Here is a 14,342-nt window from a genome sequence, read left to right on the forward strand (position 1 = left end):
TACACCCCAAAAAAACAGAAAAACAGCCAAAAATCACCACAATCCAATGCCATCCAGGATGTTTTCATTAAAGAGAGTGAGACTCCACAGGCACACTCAGTCCATGCATCACTACCCCTTGGCAAAAGGCCACACCAGCAGCCCCCAAAAAACGACAAAAAACACAAAAAACAGCACAATCCCAGCCCATCCATGGCCTCAATGGTGTTTAACTTCAAGAGGACACCCCACAGAAAGACTAGGCCCATGCAACACTCACCACCCCTGGTCAAAGGGCCCCACCAGCAGCCCCAAAAAATGACAAAAACGACAAAATTCAGCACAATCCCAGCCCCTCCATGGCCTCAATGGTGTTTAAATTCAAGAAGACACCCCACAGAAAGACTAGGCCCATGCAACACTCACTACCCCTGGGCATAATGGATGAAAAGTAGGCAAAATAAGTGCAGGCCTCAGACACTGCCTCTCTTCAAAATGGCCCCTTACACCCCAAGCCAGTCCACATCAACAGTACACCCCAAAAAAACAGAAAAACAGCTAAAAATCACCACAATCCAATGCCATCCAGGATGTTTACATTAAAGAGAGTGAGACCACACTACAGGCACACTCAGTCCATGCACCACTACCCCTAGGCAAAAGGCCACACCAGCAGCCCCAAAAAAACGACAAAAACAACAAAAAACAGCACAATCCCAGCCCATCCATGGCCTCAATGGTGTTTAAATTCAAGAGGACACCCCACAGAAAGACTAGGCCCATGCAACACTCACCACCCCTGGGCAAAGGGCCCCACCAGCAGCCCCAAAAAAACGACAAAAAACAATAAAATCAGCACAATCCCAGCCCATCCATGGCCTCAATGGTGTTTAAATTCAAGAAGACACCCCTCAGAACTACTAGGCCCATGCAACACTCACTACCCCTGGGCATAATTGATGAAAAGTAGGCAAAATAAGTGCAGGCCTCAGACACTGCCTCTCTTCAAAATGGCCCCTTGCACCCCAAGCACATGTTGCCTGTACCAGCCAGCACTGAAGATGGCCACCACCACCACCCACATGGCCAGTCCACATCAACAGTACACCCCCAAAAAACAGAAAAACAGCCAGAAATCACCACAATCCAATGCCATCCATGATGTTTACATTAAAGAGAGTGAGACCACACCACAGGCACACTCAGTCCATGCACCACCACCCCTGGGCAAAAGGCCACACCAGCAGCCCCCAATAAACGACAAAAAACAATAAAATAAGCACAATCCCAGCCCATTCATGGCCTCAATGATGTTTAAATTCAAGAAGACACCCCACAGAAAGACTAGGCCCATGCAACACTCACCACCCCTGGGCAAAGGGCCCCACCAGCAGCCCCAAAAAAACGACAAAAACAACAAAAATCAGCACAATCCCAGCCCATCCATGGCCTCAATGGTGTTTAAATTCAACAAAACAGTTGTATCATGCACCCATAACCAACCCTGGTCCTACTGGATACTGTGGCTACCCACAATATAATTTATTTAATGTTCTGAAAAAGTTCAAAAAATGTAGTTGCAGCAACTGTAATGCCCCAAACAAACTTACTTGTGAAAGTTGATTTCTAATCCAAAAGTGATCCAAAGAAAGTCATAAAGGCCTCAAATCCAAATATCCAGCAGCACCCACAAAAAGTAATCCTTCCAGCTCCAGATCCAAATGAAAGTGACCAGGAGATGGACAAAGCACTGGGAGGAGCCTGCTGGACAGGAACAGGAAGTTGGAGACTGTGGGGCACTTCCTTCCCCCCCCCCCAAAAAATGGACTCCTTGCAAAACAAAAGGCCATGCAAATGTCAACCTGAGGAGTGATTCTGATAAAAATCATCATTTTCTGAAGGTTTATCCTGTTTGCTGGTGGATTTCTTGTGCAGAATTGCAAAATCTCCATTTCGCGAGTGCGAGATTGTTCCTTTCCGCCGCAACTACGTGTTCGCAATTGCGAACTCTCGCGAGGTGTGCTGTGCAAGGTGGCAAGCCGCGATTACGTATTCGCTGGCGCCAAACTCCCGCGGGATCACGCAGCAAGATCCAAAATGGCGCGGCACTCGCAAAATATGATCGAGAAAAACAACTCGGCAAACGCTTAATGACGGAAAGTGAACGCCGTGCACCACGCCGCGCGCCGCAACCAAGCAAAAAATCCGCCGCGAGCGGATTCACGGATTTTCGACAAATTCGCGAGAGTTCGCGGATTGCGAATTTGCCGAAAATCCGAAAAATCCGCGAGCGGAGCGGATTTTACGGCCATGCTTAGTTATTATTGGATTATGCATCCAAGTGTTGCTCTACGATATTTATTTTGAGCACTTTATTCATTTGTTGACCCACATTGACTGCTATTAATACAACAACATGCCAAGATGGCGCTCATGTTGTGGACTCTATTATAGAGCTTTAATGTCCCTTGTTTGTTTCCATGCACACTGGTTATAATGATGGTTTTGAGTGACGCTTTGGTAAACATAGAAGAAGGTTACGACCGAAACACGTCTGTTTTGCTGAGGTTGCTGTGTTTGTTTCAATAAACGATTCAAACGGCCCCCGCGAGTGCTTCATTCCTGTGGAGGATTTACCACTTTTGGAGTAGAGAGCGGCAATTGATTTGCGAGAGCACCCTCGCGTGTCAGCACCCGCCTGCGAGTGCCGCGCATACTGGTGCGTGAAGAGCAGCAATTGACTTCGGCGGGGCACCGCCGTGACGCATTGCAGTCAGATCGAGGGACTACTGGTGTCGAAAGACGCGAGGAGCCTGAAGTATACATCACTACGGCGAGTCCCGGTAAGACGCCGGCTGGCGTGTTTACTTACTATTCAAACTGACGGGTGCGTCAAGACAATGCGAGGGGGCCAGGACATTATTTATTGTCTATCTACAGCATATAACCCTGGAAACATAGTATGTTCTGCGAAACAGAGCGTCACGAAGCAGCAAATAATATCTTTAAAGGGAAGGATAAGAGAGAGCCAACACGCCAACAACCACCGGGAGGCGCTACTAAAAACAGTGTAACCACCAAATGCAACGCACTCGAACGGCTGTACGAGCGCGAAATTAGAAAGTGGTGGGAACGTACCTCGCTCCAAAATTACATAGAGGTAAACAGAGTCCCGAGGGGACTACGGATTTACACTGTACCAGCGTATGAATCACCGGACCCCTTGTTACTGGATGCATGGGCGGAGCACACTGCATCTGCATGCCAAGGAAGTTTGCGACTCCTCACAAAATTTGCATGGAGTGATCGCGATAAGGCACTAGAAGACATAAAGGTGTTGGAAGAGGAGCTATCGAAGGAAGAGGACCAGTCGAAAGTCACAGAATATAAAGACCTCATGAAAAAACGTCTGAAATTATATGAAGAGAAAATAAAGGCACGTAAACAGAGCAAATTTGACCGAGACGAGGAAGACTATGCCCAAGGAAGAATTTTGACCTTTGCCAAAAAATACGATGCACCCCGCAAAGAACTTCTGAAAAAGAGAACGATGAATTTTGAATTTTGAGTATGTATTATCACTGTATATTATGCACCGCTTCTTTGAATACTTTTGCAATATTGTGCGAGGGGAACAGATTTGTGAGGTCATGCCCATCCGAGGGCTTTATGAGTTATTATTGGATTATGCATCCAAGTGTTGCTCTACGATATTTATTTTGAGCACTTTATTCATTTGTTGACCCACATTGACTGCTATTAGTACAACGACATGCCAAGATGGCGCTCATGTTGTGGACTCTATTATAGAGCTTTAATGTCCCTTGTTTGTTTCCATGCACACTGGTTATAATGATGGTTTTGAGTGACGCTTTGGTATACATAGAAGAAGGTTACGACCGAAACGCGTCTGTTTTGCTGAGGTTGCTGTGTTTGTTTCAATAAACGATTCAAACGGCCCCCGCGAGTGCTTCATTCCTGTGGAGGATTTACCACTTTTGGAGTAGAGAGCGGCAATATATATATATATATATATATATATATATATATATATATATATATATATATATATATATATATATATATTATATATATATAAATATATAAATATATATATATATATATATATATATATATATATATATATATATATATATATTACCTACTGGCGGTCGCCAGTAGGTATATATAGTTAGGATTTTTTCTCTATGGGTTTTTTGAAAATTCTATGTCTAATAACTTTGGCGTTTGTGGACGGAATCGGCTGAAATTTTCAGGAAAATGGCACATTTTGTTTCTGAGCAGCCCTTAAAAATTTGGGGGGGGTTCGTCCAGTGGGGGCCGAGAAAAAAGGGGGGTCCCAAAACGTGTTTTTAACATTGAGTTTTCCATAGGGCGGTTGGCCTCACTTTTAGCCCGAACGGCTGAATGGATTTGCACGAAACTTGGCAAAATTGTAGGGACTGGTAGCCCGATGTGCCTTTTGTAGGTCTCAATATATGTGCTCCAGTGGATTTTGAGAAATTAACGTTTAAAAAAAGATATATATCTGTAACAGCGGACCGGTTAGCGCTCTGGTTCGCGGACTTTTCGCGCAACGGAGCTTTGTGAAGCGAAGCTGATTGGTTCTCCGGCGTCTGTCAACATTCCAAACAGTCCGTAGCGGCCGCCATCTTGTCTCTCGGTAGGATCGAGAGACAAGAGGAGGTCAAAACAAAGGGGGAAATAACTATAAGGGGGCATAGTAGATCCTCGCTGACCCCCTAGGTTTGATGTGGAGGTTTTAAAAGGGCCCCGCGGGGCAAAAAAAAACCAAAATAATAATAATCGAACGGCTGAATGGATTTGCACGAAACTTGGCAAAATATTAGGGACTGGTAGCCCGATGTGCCTTTGCTAGGTCTCAATATATGTGCTCCAGTGGATTTTGAGAAATTAACGTTGAAAAAAAGATATATATCTGTAACAGCGCTCCGCTTCGCGTACTTTTCGCGTTACGGAGCTTTGCGAAGCTGATTGGTTCTCCGGCGTCTGTCAACATTCCAAACAGTCCGTAGCGGCCGCCATCTTGTCCCTCGGTAGGATTGAGAGACAAGAGGAGGCCAAAGCGAAGGGGGAAATGACCATAAGGGGGCATAGTAGATCCTTCCTGACCTCTTAGGTTTGATGTACCATTTTGCCAAGTTTGGTGTAATTCCGTTCAGCCATTCAGGCTGTAGACGTATGTAAATGTCCTATGGAAAATTGCATGGGGAAAACACATTTGAAAGTGTTGAAATTTAGAACCAATTAAAATGTTACTTTGGTTTTGTATTTGTGTGTGATGAAAGTTAATTGGTTATGTATATATGTCAAATGAGAGGAAACCACAGCCATTTTGTGATACTACTGTCTGAGGTACATTTGTGAGGAATTTTTGGTGGTGAATTTCTGGTGTTTGATTTACACAGTACTAACACTTCTGCTACTTTTAAAAAGGTGAGTTGTTAATTTGTAAGGGGAACTATGTTGTACACTTGAAGATAATTTGAAAAATGTTTTCTGTTATTTATTTGCTGTCCTTCTGTTATACTAAATACTTGATGAAGTTAGTTTTATATTATGTATTACTAAAAACGATAAATGAAAGTGATTATTTTTTTCTGCAATTTACAGCAAGCAATTTCAAAATAAAATGGCTCACAATGAAGAGACCGTGGCAATTTCTTTTGAATTGTCCACTACATTGATTGAAATTGAGAGCACCAATAATGAAATATTGTCACAAGGAGGACATGACTTGTATGATTCCATTAGATTGATTGAAATGGACAGCACCAAGAATGAAATATTGTCACAAGGAGATGACTTGAATGATTCCACTACATTGATTGAAATTGAGAGCACCAATAATGAAATATTGTCACAAGGAGGAGATGGCTTGTATGATTCCATTAGATTGATTGAAATGGACAGCACCAATAATGAAATATTGTCACAAGGAGGAGATGACTTGAATGATTCCACTACATTGATTGAAATTGAGAGCACCAATAATGAAATATTGTCACGAGGAGATGACTTGAATGATTCCACTACATTGATTGAAATTGACAGCACCAATAATGAAATATTGTCAGAAGGAGGAGATGACTTGAATGATTTTTTTGATCAATCTCTTGATGGCGAATTTATCGAGTGTTTGGAGACCATAGAGTTACAAGAATCATCATTGCAGACTTTTAATGAGGAGATTCCAGATGAGATGATTGAAGAGGAAATTACTGATGAGGACATGTTAGTAGTTGTTTCAAATTTAGAAAATTCTGAAGAATAAATTTATATTTAGAAATCAAAAATTGTTTGAGACATTATTTATTTTTATTTTTAATTTATGAGGTTGTAGCGAAGTGATTGTAGTATAAAATGAGACTTATAGTATAGAGTGCAACATTTTTATGTTACATGGTAAGTTTACTCATATTTACTTCCCTTCTGCCACTATATTATCTCCAATGTGTATTTGACATGTCTTCTTCATCTCCGGCCTCCTTTCTCTCACTGTGTGTCTCCGATGCATCTTATCGCTGCTATTTTGTGTAATTACAGAAGAGAGTAAAATAAAATAGTTCGGAACGTGAAAAGGGGGCAAAGTAGAGTACTCCTCACCCCCTAGGCCTTTTTAGGCGGTTCCAAAAGGATCAGTTTCTGCTTTCCTGAGAGATTATGGTATGAGTTCCATATACCACAATAACTTGCATTACAACATGCAAGATATCTATCTCCTATTACCAACTTTTGGAGATATTCGCGCTAAGCGCGAATATCTCCAAAAAGTAACACCTGCCCTGAGCAGTTCTTAGCCATGTTATCCAATGGGAGGTGGATAACATGGCTAAGAGCATTAGCTCGGTAATGCATGAATATCGCTGAGTTTTTAGCGATATTCATGCATTGCGGCCGTTTATTATCGCATTTGCGATAAACCTTGATAATAGTAAGGTTTATCTTCGATAATTTCTGACGATGCTTAGTGGTAAAAAATTGGTTGGTAAGCATCGTTAGCGATAAATATCGCTTAACTTTGGTAATATGCCCCAACGTCTGTTAACGTTCGATTCGAAGGAAATGAGGAAGTGTTGAAAAACATTGTCTGCGCCATCTTGCCTTTTTTGAAATGCCACACTTTTGTCGTGCACGGCAGCCATTTTAGATGTCTTGACCAGACCCACTCTCTGCACGCTGTCGATTCGTAGCATGGCTCCTCACCCTCGTAAGCATCTCCCCCAGGCACTGGTCACCACCGCTCTCTGTCTTATGCATGGGCAATAAACCTTCCCCCATCTGCGCTGCTCTTCCCTGAGAATCACACTCTGTGCCCGCCCGACACCTCCCTTTCGCCCTATTCACTACCGCACCCTCTGACACTCCTCTTCCTCTGTGTCCGAATGTCCAGGCCGGTCCTAGGCTATCAGCTAGCCCTGCAGATGTAGTTTATGGCCCCAGCTGTAAAGAATCACCCCTCTTCAAAGGAGTTATAGTAGATCAAGGCCCACACCCGATGTGATCCGTCACAGCACACGCGTTCCTACTATCTGAAAACCATCCTGTATTGTGATTGGGGAGAGGACCGAGCCTGAAGCGGAAGATTCCAGGAATGACTCTTTGTAAATCAAAGTTTTTACAATTATGTGTCACATTAAAAATATATAGCACTCCAACAAAGTAGTAGGAATATAAAACTTTAATAACATATAAATATATACAACAAAACAAAAACAGTAAAAACATTTAAACAACGAAGAGACCGTGGCAATTTCTTTTTAATTATCCAATAGATTTATTGAAATTGACAGGACCAATAATGAAATATTCTTGTCAGTAGCGGTCTGTTGTGCGAATAGTTCCAAGGCAGCAGAACGCGCTGAAATCTAGATGGCACGAAAGTGATGTCTAGCAAGTTGCCGACCAGCAAATAACGGCGTGGGGCGCCGCGGGGGTGAGTGAGTCCAGTAGGCACCACAGCTATTCTTACCGGCATTGCAGAATTACTGCTGGGGACAATGCCTGTGCTGTAGCAGGGTCACAGCAGAAACAAAAAGGATTCTGTTGAAGATGTTGTTGGTTTTCAATTTGAAAACAGTTCTGGTGTCAACTGCTATGCTAATGTAGTGGTTAATGTTTTGTTTTCTCTAGAAAATGTAAAAGAGGGGGAGGCAGTCCAAAGTTCCGTTAAAAGGGCAAAGGAAAGGATCGGTGGTTTGAACTATCAGTCAAAAAGGGGAGGGGGTGCAATAATTTTTCCTACCGGGTCACACTGTGCTTTCACCGGAAGTGAGGTCTGCAGGATTGTAGTAATTCAAAGTGAGGCTGGCGCCAGCATGGGAGCGCCGACGTCCCGCGGATACAGTTTCGTCACTCCACGGGCGATCATGGCAGTCATTCCCCATCGGGGGTCGGAGACTCCCGCGGCTCCTCTAGAATCTTCAAGGTCGTGGAGGACTACGGTGGTGGAGTCAACCAGTGACCGGGCCATTTCTTTATGTTGGGCCCGCTCTTGCCAGGTCGACCGCCATTTTGAGAGTTCGGCAGCTACCGGCGATCGCGGGGTCACATGAGCGGACGGGCTCCACCCTGCCGGGCGAGACGTTGCAGCATGGCCACAGTGGAAGAACCGTTATCTAGGTCGTTCCGAAACTGTGCAGCACTGGAGTTGTTAGGATGCCACCGCCTGGAGCGCTGAGGGTGCAGCTGGGAAGCCTCCACCTGGGGAGGCGGGAGAGGCCTGTTCGCACCGTCTCTCCCTCCCAGTGCACCCCACGGCGTCTCGCTTGAGATTTGTTATGGCCGGACCAGGCGATGAGGACGAGGGGGGGGTCGGAGGCATGTGCAAGACATCCCCCTCCAGTGTTGTCGCAGCCATTATAAAAGAAAGAAGTGTCCCGTCCGTCTTCGGGCCGGGCTTCCGGTGGATGTCGGCCGGACGCCCCTGGCTCTGGCCCCATGAACGGGTTTCTTGGTTTATCGGCTGCAGCCGGATCCCGTCGGCCTCGGCCCCCCGACCGTTGGTGGTCGGACCGGAAGAGCATGTGGCGGGACTACCTGCAACTCTCAAGGGCCACCGCGGCCGGACTGGGAGAGAGAGGGGAGGGTCGAGGAGACATTCCCCCCCCCTGCAACTGTTCAGCGTTGTAAAGGCAATCCCCTGGCCGGGTCCCGCTGGTCTCGGCCTCTCCTCCGGCTACACCCTACGTTAGGATCTCCTGGCCGAGGCGTGGCAGCAGGACCTGCCTTATATGGGCTGCTCCCGGCTGGGCGTAGCCGGAACCCTGCCCCACCTTGGAAGTTTCCAGAGTGGGGGTGGATGTTCTACTCCCTAGTCTATCGATTTTTTTGGCGTGGCAGGCGGTGGGACAGCGAGGGGTGATTTGGTTTCTCTTACTGTTTTTCTGGTCTCTCACCACTGGCATATTTTAACGTTTTCTTGTTTCTAGGACATTAATAGGTTTTATCATTACGTTATGTTATCGTTTCTTTGTTCGTTGTTTAATAAAAGTTCATGTTCATCAGTGGCCTACTGATTTTCGTTTTCCTATTTTTTTCTTTCCAGGTTGTTTCATGGTAAAGTTTCTGTTAACAGGATACAGTGATCACTTCGTTATTATTGCATATGTCCTTTTCACTAGGGGTGCTCTCTGGTCGGGCCAGATGACGTATCTCTAGTAAATGGTCCGGGTAAAAAAGGTGCATCAATCAGTGGGGAGTAGATAGGCATGACAGATTACAACGGGGGAGAACGGTCCGCATTACGTACCCTTTCACTACTTGCAAAGATTTTCCTACGTTTATTTGCAAACAGGGAATACCTCCAAAAAGAACTAATTCCCAAACAGTCAATGTTCGGACAATCAATCAATCAATGAGGAATGAAATAGGTACGACGTGTTAAAGGCTTGCGTTACCTACCCTTCACTATCTGCAAAGGGAGATAGAATATTCCTATTCTTCCTCGTTTGCAGGTAGAGAAGATCGTTAAGAGAATTAACTTCGAACAATTCAATGCTCGATTGAAACAATCAACAAGGGGTACTGTGAACACAAATGAACGCCGCTTATATACATACGCATTGCTATTTTCAACAGGTTGTTCCTAATGTTTCTATTTTAGCGAGGTCAAAAGAGATCCCATTAGTGGCCTACTGATTTTGCTCGATTCCTTTTGTTTTTTTTACACGATTTTTCGCTATCTGCAAAGACTAAACAGAGTATTGCGACTCTGTGCTTGTTTGTAAATAGAGAATGAACCAAAGAGAACAATCAATCAAATGGAGAGAGAAGCAGGCACGACGGATTACAAAGGGGGAAAGGGCTGCGTTAACTACCCTTCACTATCTGCAAAGAGAGAGTACTCCTAATAGAAATGAGGGGTGGGGGGCAGCAATCAAAGCAGATCAGTGTGCATAAACACGAAAAAAAAAATTCTTACCACGTACTTGACATTCGACAGCTTATGATATTTGCTATTAAAAAACCATTGAAATTCACTGAAAAAACCATAGGTTATAGACCATATATAGTTAGGAATTAGCATTTACAAAACCTTGAAAATTCACTGAAAAAACCATAGGTTATAGACCATATATAGTTAGGAATTAGCATTTAAAAAACCTTATTTTACTCACACAAAACCATTGAAATTCCATATATAGTTAGTTGCACTAACTATATATTGCGCACCCGCAATCCACTGCTGATGATGTCACATATTACATCATTCATGACATGGTCAGTGACATCACTGATGACATCACTGATGACATCTCAAATGACATCACTGATGACATCTCACTTGACATCAATGATCACATCACTGATGATATCATTCATGTGACAATACAATGCATCTCCTCACATTTTAATATAACCTCTGTTTCACCCAGTGTTAAAAACAGAGTATAATTTTTGAAACCATTGACACACCAATACTAGTTACTACATACGTACTCACTGATTCCTACGTCTACACACACATTCACTCATTCACCCATACAATCATTCATACATACAATCACTCATGTTTACAACACAATCATATGCACTCATACACCTATACAGACACTCACACTCTGCCACTCATCCATGGAGTTACTCACACACCTAGTCAGTCCTGTAAAGAATCAATCACACTTCCATTTTCTACTCTATACAGTTAAACATAGAGCACCTTACGTTTTCAACCATATACTAACACATACTTACTCTCTTATACAATCATTGATACAAGTACACATTGATCTGTACAGAGTCACACACCTCCCATCCAGCCACACACACACTCAGTCTCCCATGCAAATACTTGGGCAATCAATCAATAACCCATATAGTTACTCATATAGCTACTGATCAACACATGCAGCAGTTTACAGAACAACAGACATAATGATGCACAAATTAAGACAGTTTAGTCACTAACCCATGCACTCAGTGAGACACATTTAATCACTCACTCATACATTCAGTCATGCACCTACTAAATCCTTCGTCCAGACACTTATACATCCACTCATTCTTCAATATGTAAGACATATTTTAACTTTACAGAAACATAGTCACTGGATGTTGTCATCAGTGATGTCATTTGAGATGTCATCAGTGATGTCATCAGTGATGTCACTGACCATGTCATGAATGATGTAATATGTGACATCATCAGCAGTGGATTGCGGGTGCGCAATATATAGTTAGTGCAACTAACTATATATGGAATTTCAATGGTTTTGTGTGAGTAAAATAAGGTTTTTTAAATGCTAATTCCTAACTATATATGGTCTATAACCTATGGTTTTTTCAGTGAATATATATATATATATATATATATATTTCTTTATTCGGATGCAAAGCAACCATAAAAGATACAACATCAATAAATAAGCAAACAGTTCATGCAAATACGAATGGATAAAAACCTGCAGCACAAACTCAATCAATTCTGGATAATCTAGATTTATAAGAGGTAGACAAAAAACTTAACACAGCACAGAGTGTGAGAGGGTTGGGTAACAACTGCAAATGCAAGAGGGCCACTTTAGCATGCCTAAACTTCAAGATTCTTAACAGTCGGCGGAGGAAACGTTTTCTGGGGAATGAAAAATATTTACTCAATAGTATAAAATGTAACGTGTCCTGTGGAGATCGAAGATCGCAGCCACAGGGACCTTGTTGATCTGGTGGGGGAAAGAAATCCGCTGGGGATGCTAAAAGATGATGGAGCTGGTTAAATCTAAAACGCGTGTTTAAAAATCTATCATGGGCACTAGTTAAGGCCAGAAAGTATGGTTCAATGTCCTGGACCGATCTTAACATTGTGTATGCCCTAACCAAGGGTTTATTAAATTCAAGATTTTCACGATTCAGAGATAAAAATTTGTGATATAGTTCTTTTATAGTTTTAACGTCCTCCTTTTTTTTTTTAAATCCTCATATTGCGATTTTTATGGGTTTTTTTTTGGTGATATCAAGGTTCAGCCTCTGCAATTACCATGCCAGCACTGCCCCGATGCGCGGGTGTGAGGGGAGTTTCTCAGTCATCAGATTTTGCAGAGGGGTCTCCTTTAAAACCAATGCATAAATAACTTTCTGTGTTTTTATCGTTCGTGGAAGGGAGATAGCCACCTTGACTACTCGATGAACATTATTTTCATCCACAGAAGTTTCCATCGCGTAATCATCGGATCACTGTTTCATCTCGACCATTAGTTAATAGGGTTAAAAGTGATTTTCCCATATTTCCCAAAAGTTATTTCTATTGGATTGCTTTCCCCTTCTGTCTAATTTGTTAGTTTTCATGACTGAATTCATCCTACCCACTTAATGCATATCTCCCTTCTTGCAAGAAGTATCATTACAAAAACCAGGTTTTCTTGTATCTTTGTTAGGCTACCCGCTCCTATATTGTTGTTATCAATCCCAAACAAAACAAGGATGGTACTTACAGTTAGTTGCTGATGTAGTATCGCGCTCAATATCTTACCCACTTCGGACCAGAACTCAGTGAGGGAAGGGCAGTCTTTAAAAATGTGGATATCATCTGCCTTTTCCTCTCCACATTTCGGACATTTCCTTATATGTGCACCTTTAAATTTGGACAGTTTTTTGGGGGTCCAATAAGCCCTGTGGTTTGTGAAAAGATGATTTCTTTTTAACGCTGCAGATTTTAATGTATCCCAACACTTCTCAATTGACTTTAACCAAACTTCTTCTAGATTTGGGATTTGTAGGTCTCTCGTCCAAATTGATTCTGCTATCTTAGCATCTTCCTCATCTGAGGTTGTTAGTCCCAGTACCATCTGGCTATCTCTTTTTTTATGGGTAGAACTTTCTTCATTTCTCTTTCCAGATCTTCTGTATCCTTTTCATGTTTTGTCAGGGTTTTTGCCCAGCTGGCTAGCTGGTAATATTTAAATTTGGAGATGGTGAAATTTGTAATTACTTGGAGATCTTCCCAAGATATCAGTGTTGACCTCCTCAGTATTTGCCCCCAATGTTCTATGTTTGCATTTTTCAGAGGATTTGCCAAACTGTCTTTAAAGCATTCTGGGGTACCTGGGGAGTCCCATATAGGAGCTAGAGAGCTATAATATGAAATGTTTAAGGTTCCTCTGATCTGAGCCCATAGCCTGGGTTTTAACGTCCTCCTTACTTAAAAGGTCAAGTGTATAAAAGATATCTGACCTGCCTATAGCCCGAAAAAGACTCCTTCATATAATGTATCCAGGGTATTATGTTACCATGCTTCAATCTCAAACAATACGATACAATCATGCGGTTTAAATTCTTATTATCGGAAGTCCAACTCTTTATCCAACACACTAAGGGTTTATTTGCCACTTGGTCCGCCAGGAAACCAAGCCCTAACTCTTCATGTATGGACCAAACTGGTGTAGCTTGGGGGACTCGTAGGATCCGGTGCAGAAATGTATTTTCCACCACCTGTAACCTATGTGGGCGCACATACCCCAGATTTTGCTACTGTATACTACTCTTGAGATACCTTTGGACTTGTACAGTTTTAAAATGACCTCAGGGGCCCAAGAACCCAAACTACTCGCAAAACTGGTGATGGCGCCCAGGGATTTATTCAGCTCATTCAGCTTCCCTTCTAGGATGGCTTCCCACTGTAACTTGTCATCAAATGGCACACCCAAATAGGGAAAGGCTGGGAGCTTTCCAAGGGTATGAATTCCAGCTTTAAAGATTTTTAACCAGAGCCCTCATGGGCCCACCACTAGTTCATAAGACTTGGTGCAGTTCACCAACAGGTCCAGCCTGTCCATGATTGCCACAAAGCCGTCTATTAAGACCTGCAGGACCCAGCCCATGCGGGC

The sequence above is a fragment of the Lissotriton helveticus genome, chromosome 11, assembly GCF_964261635.1.
Source record: "Lissotriton helveticus chromosome 11, aLisHel1.1, whole genome shotgun sequence".
NCBI lineage: Eukaryota > Metazoa > Chordata > Amphibia > Caudata > Salamandridae > Lissotriton > Lissotriton helveticus.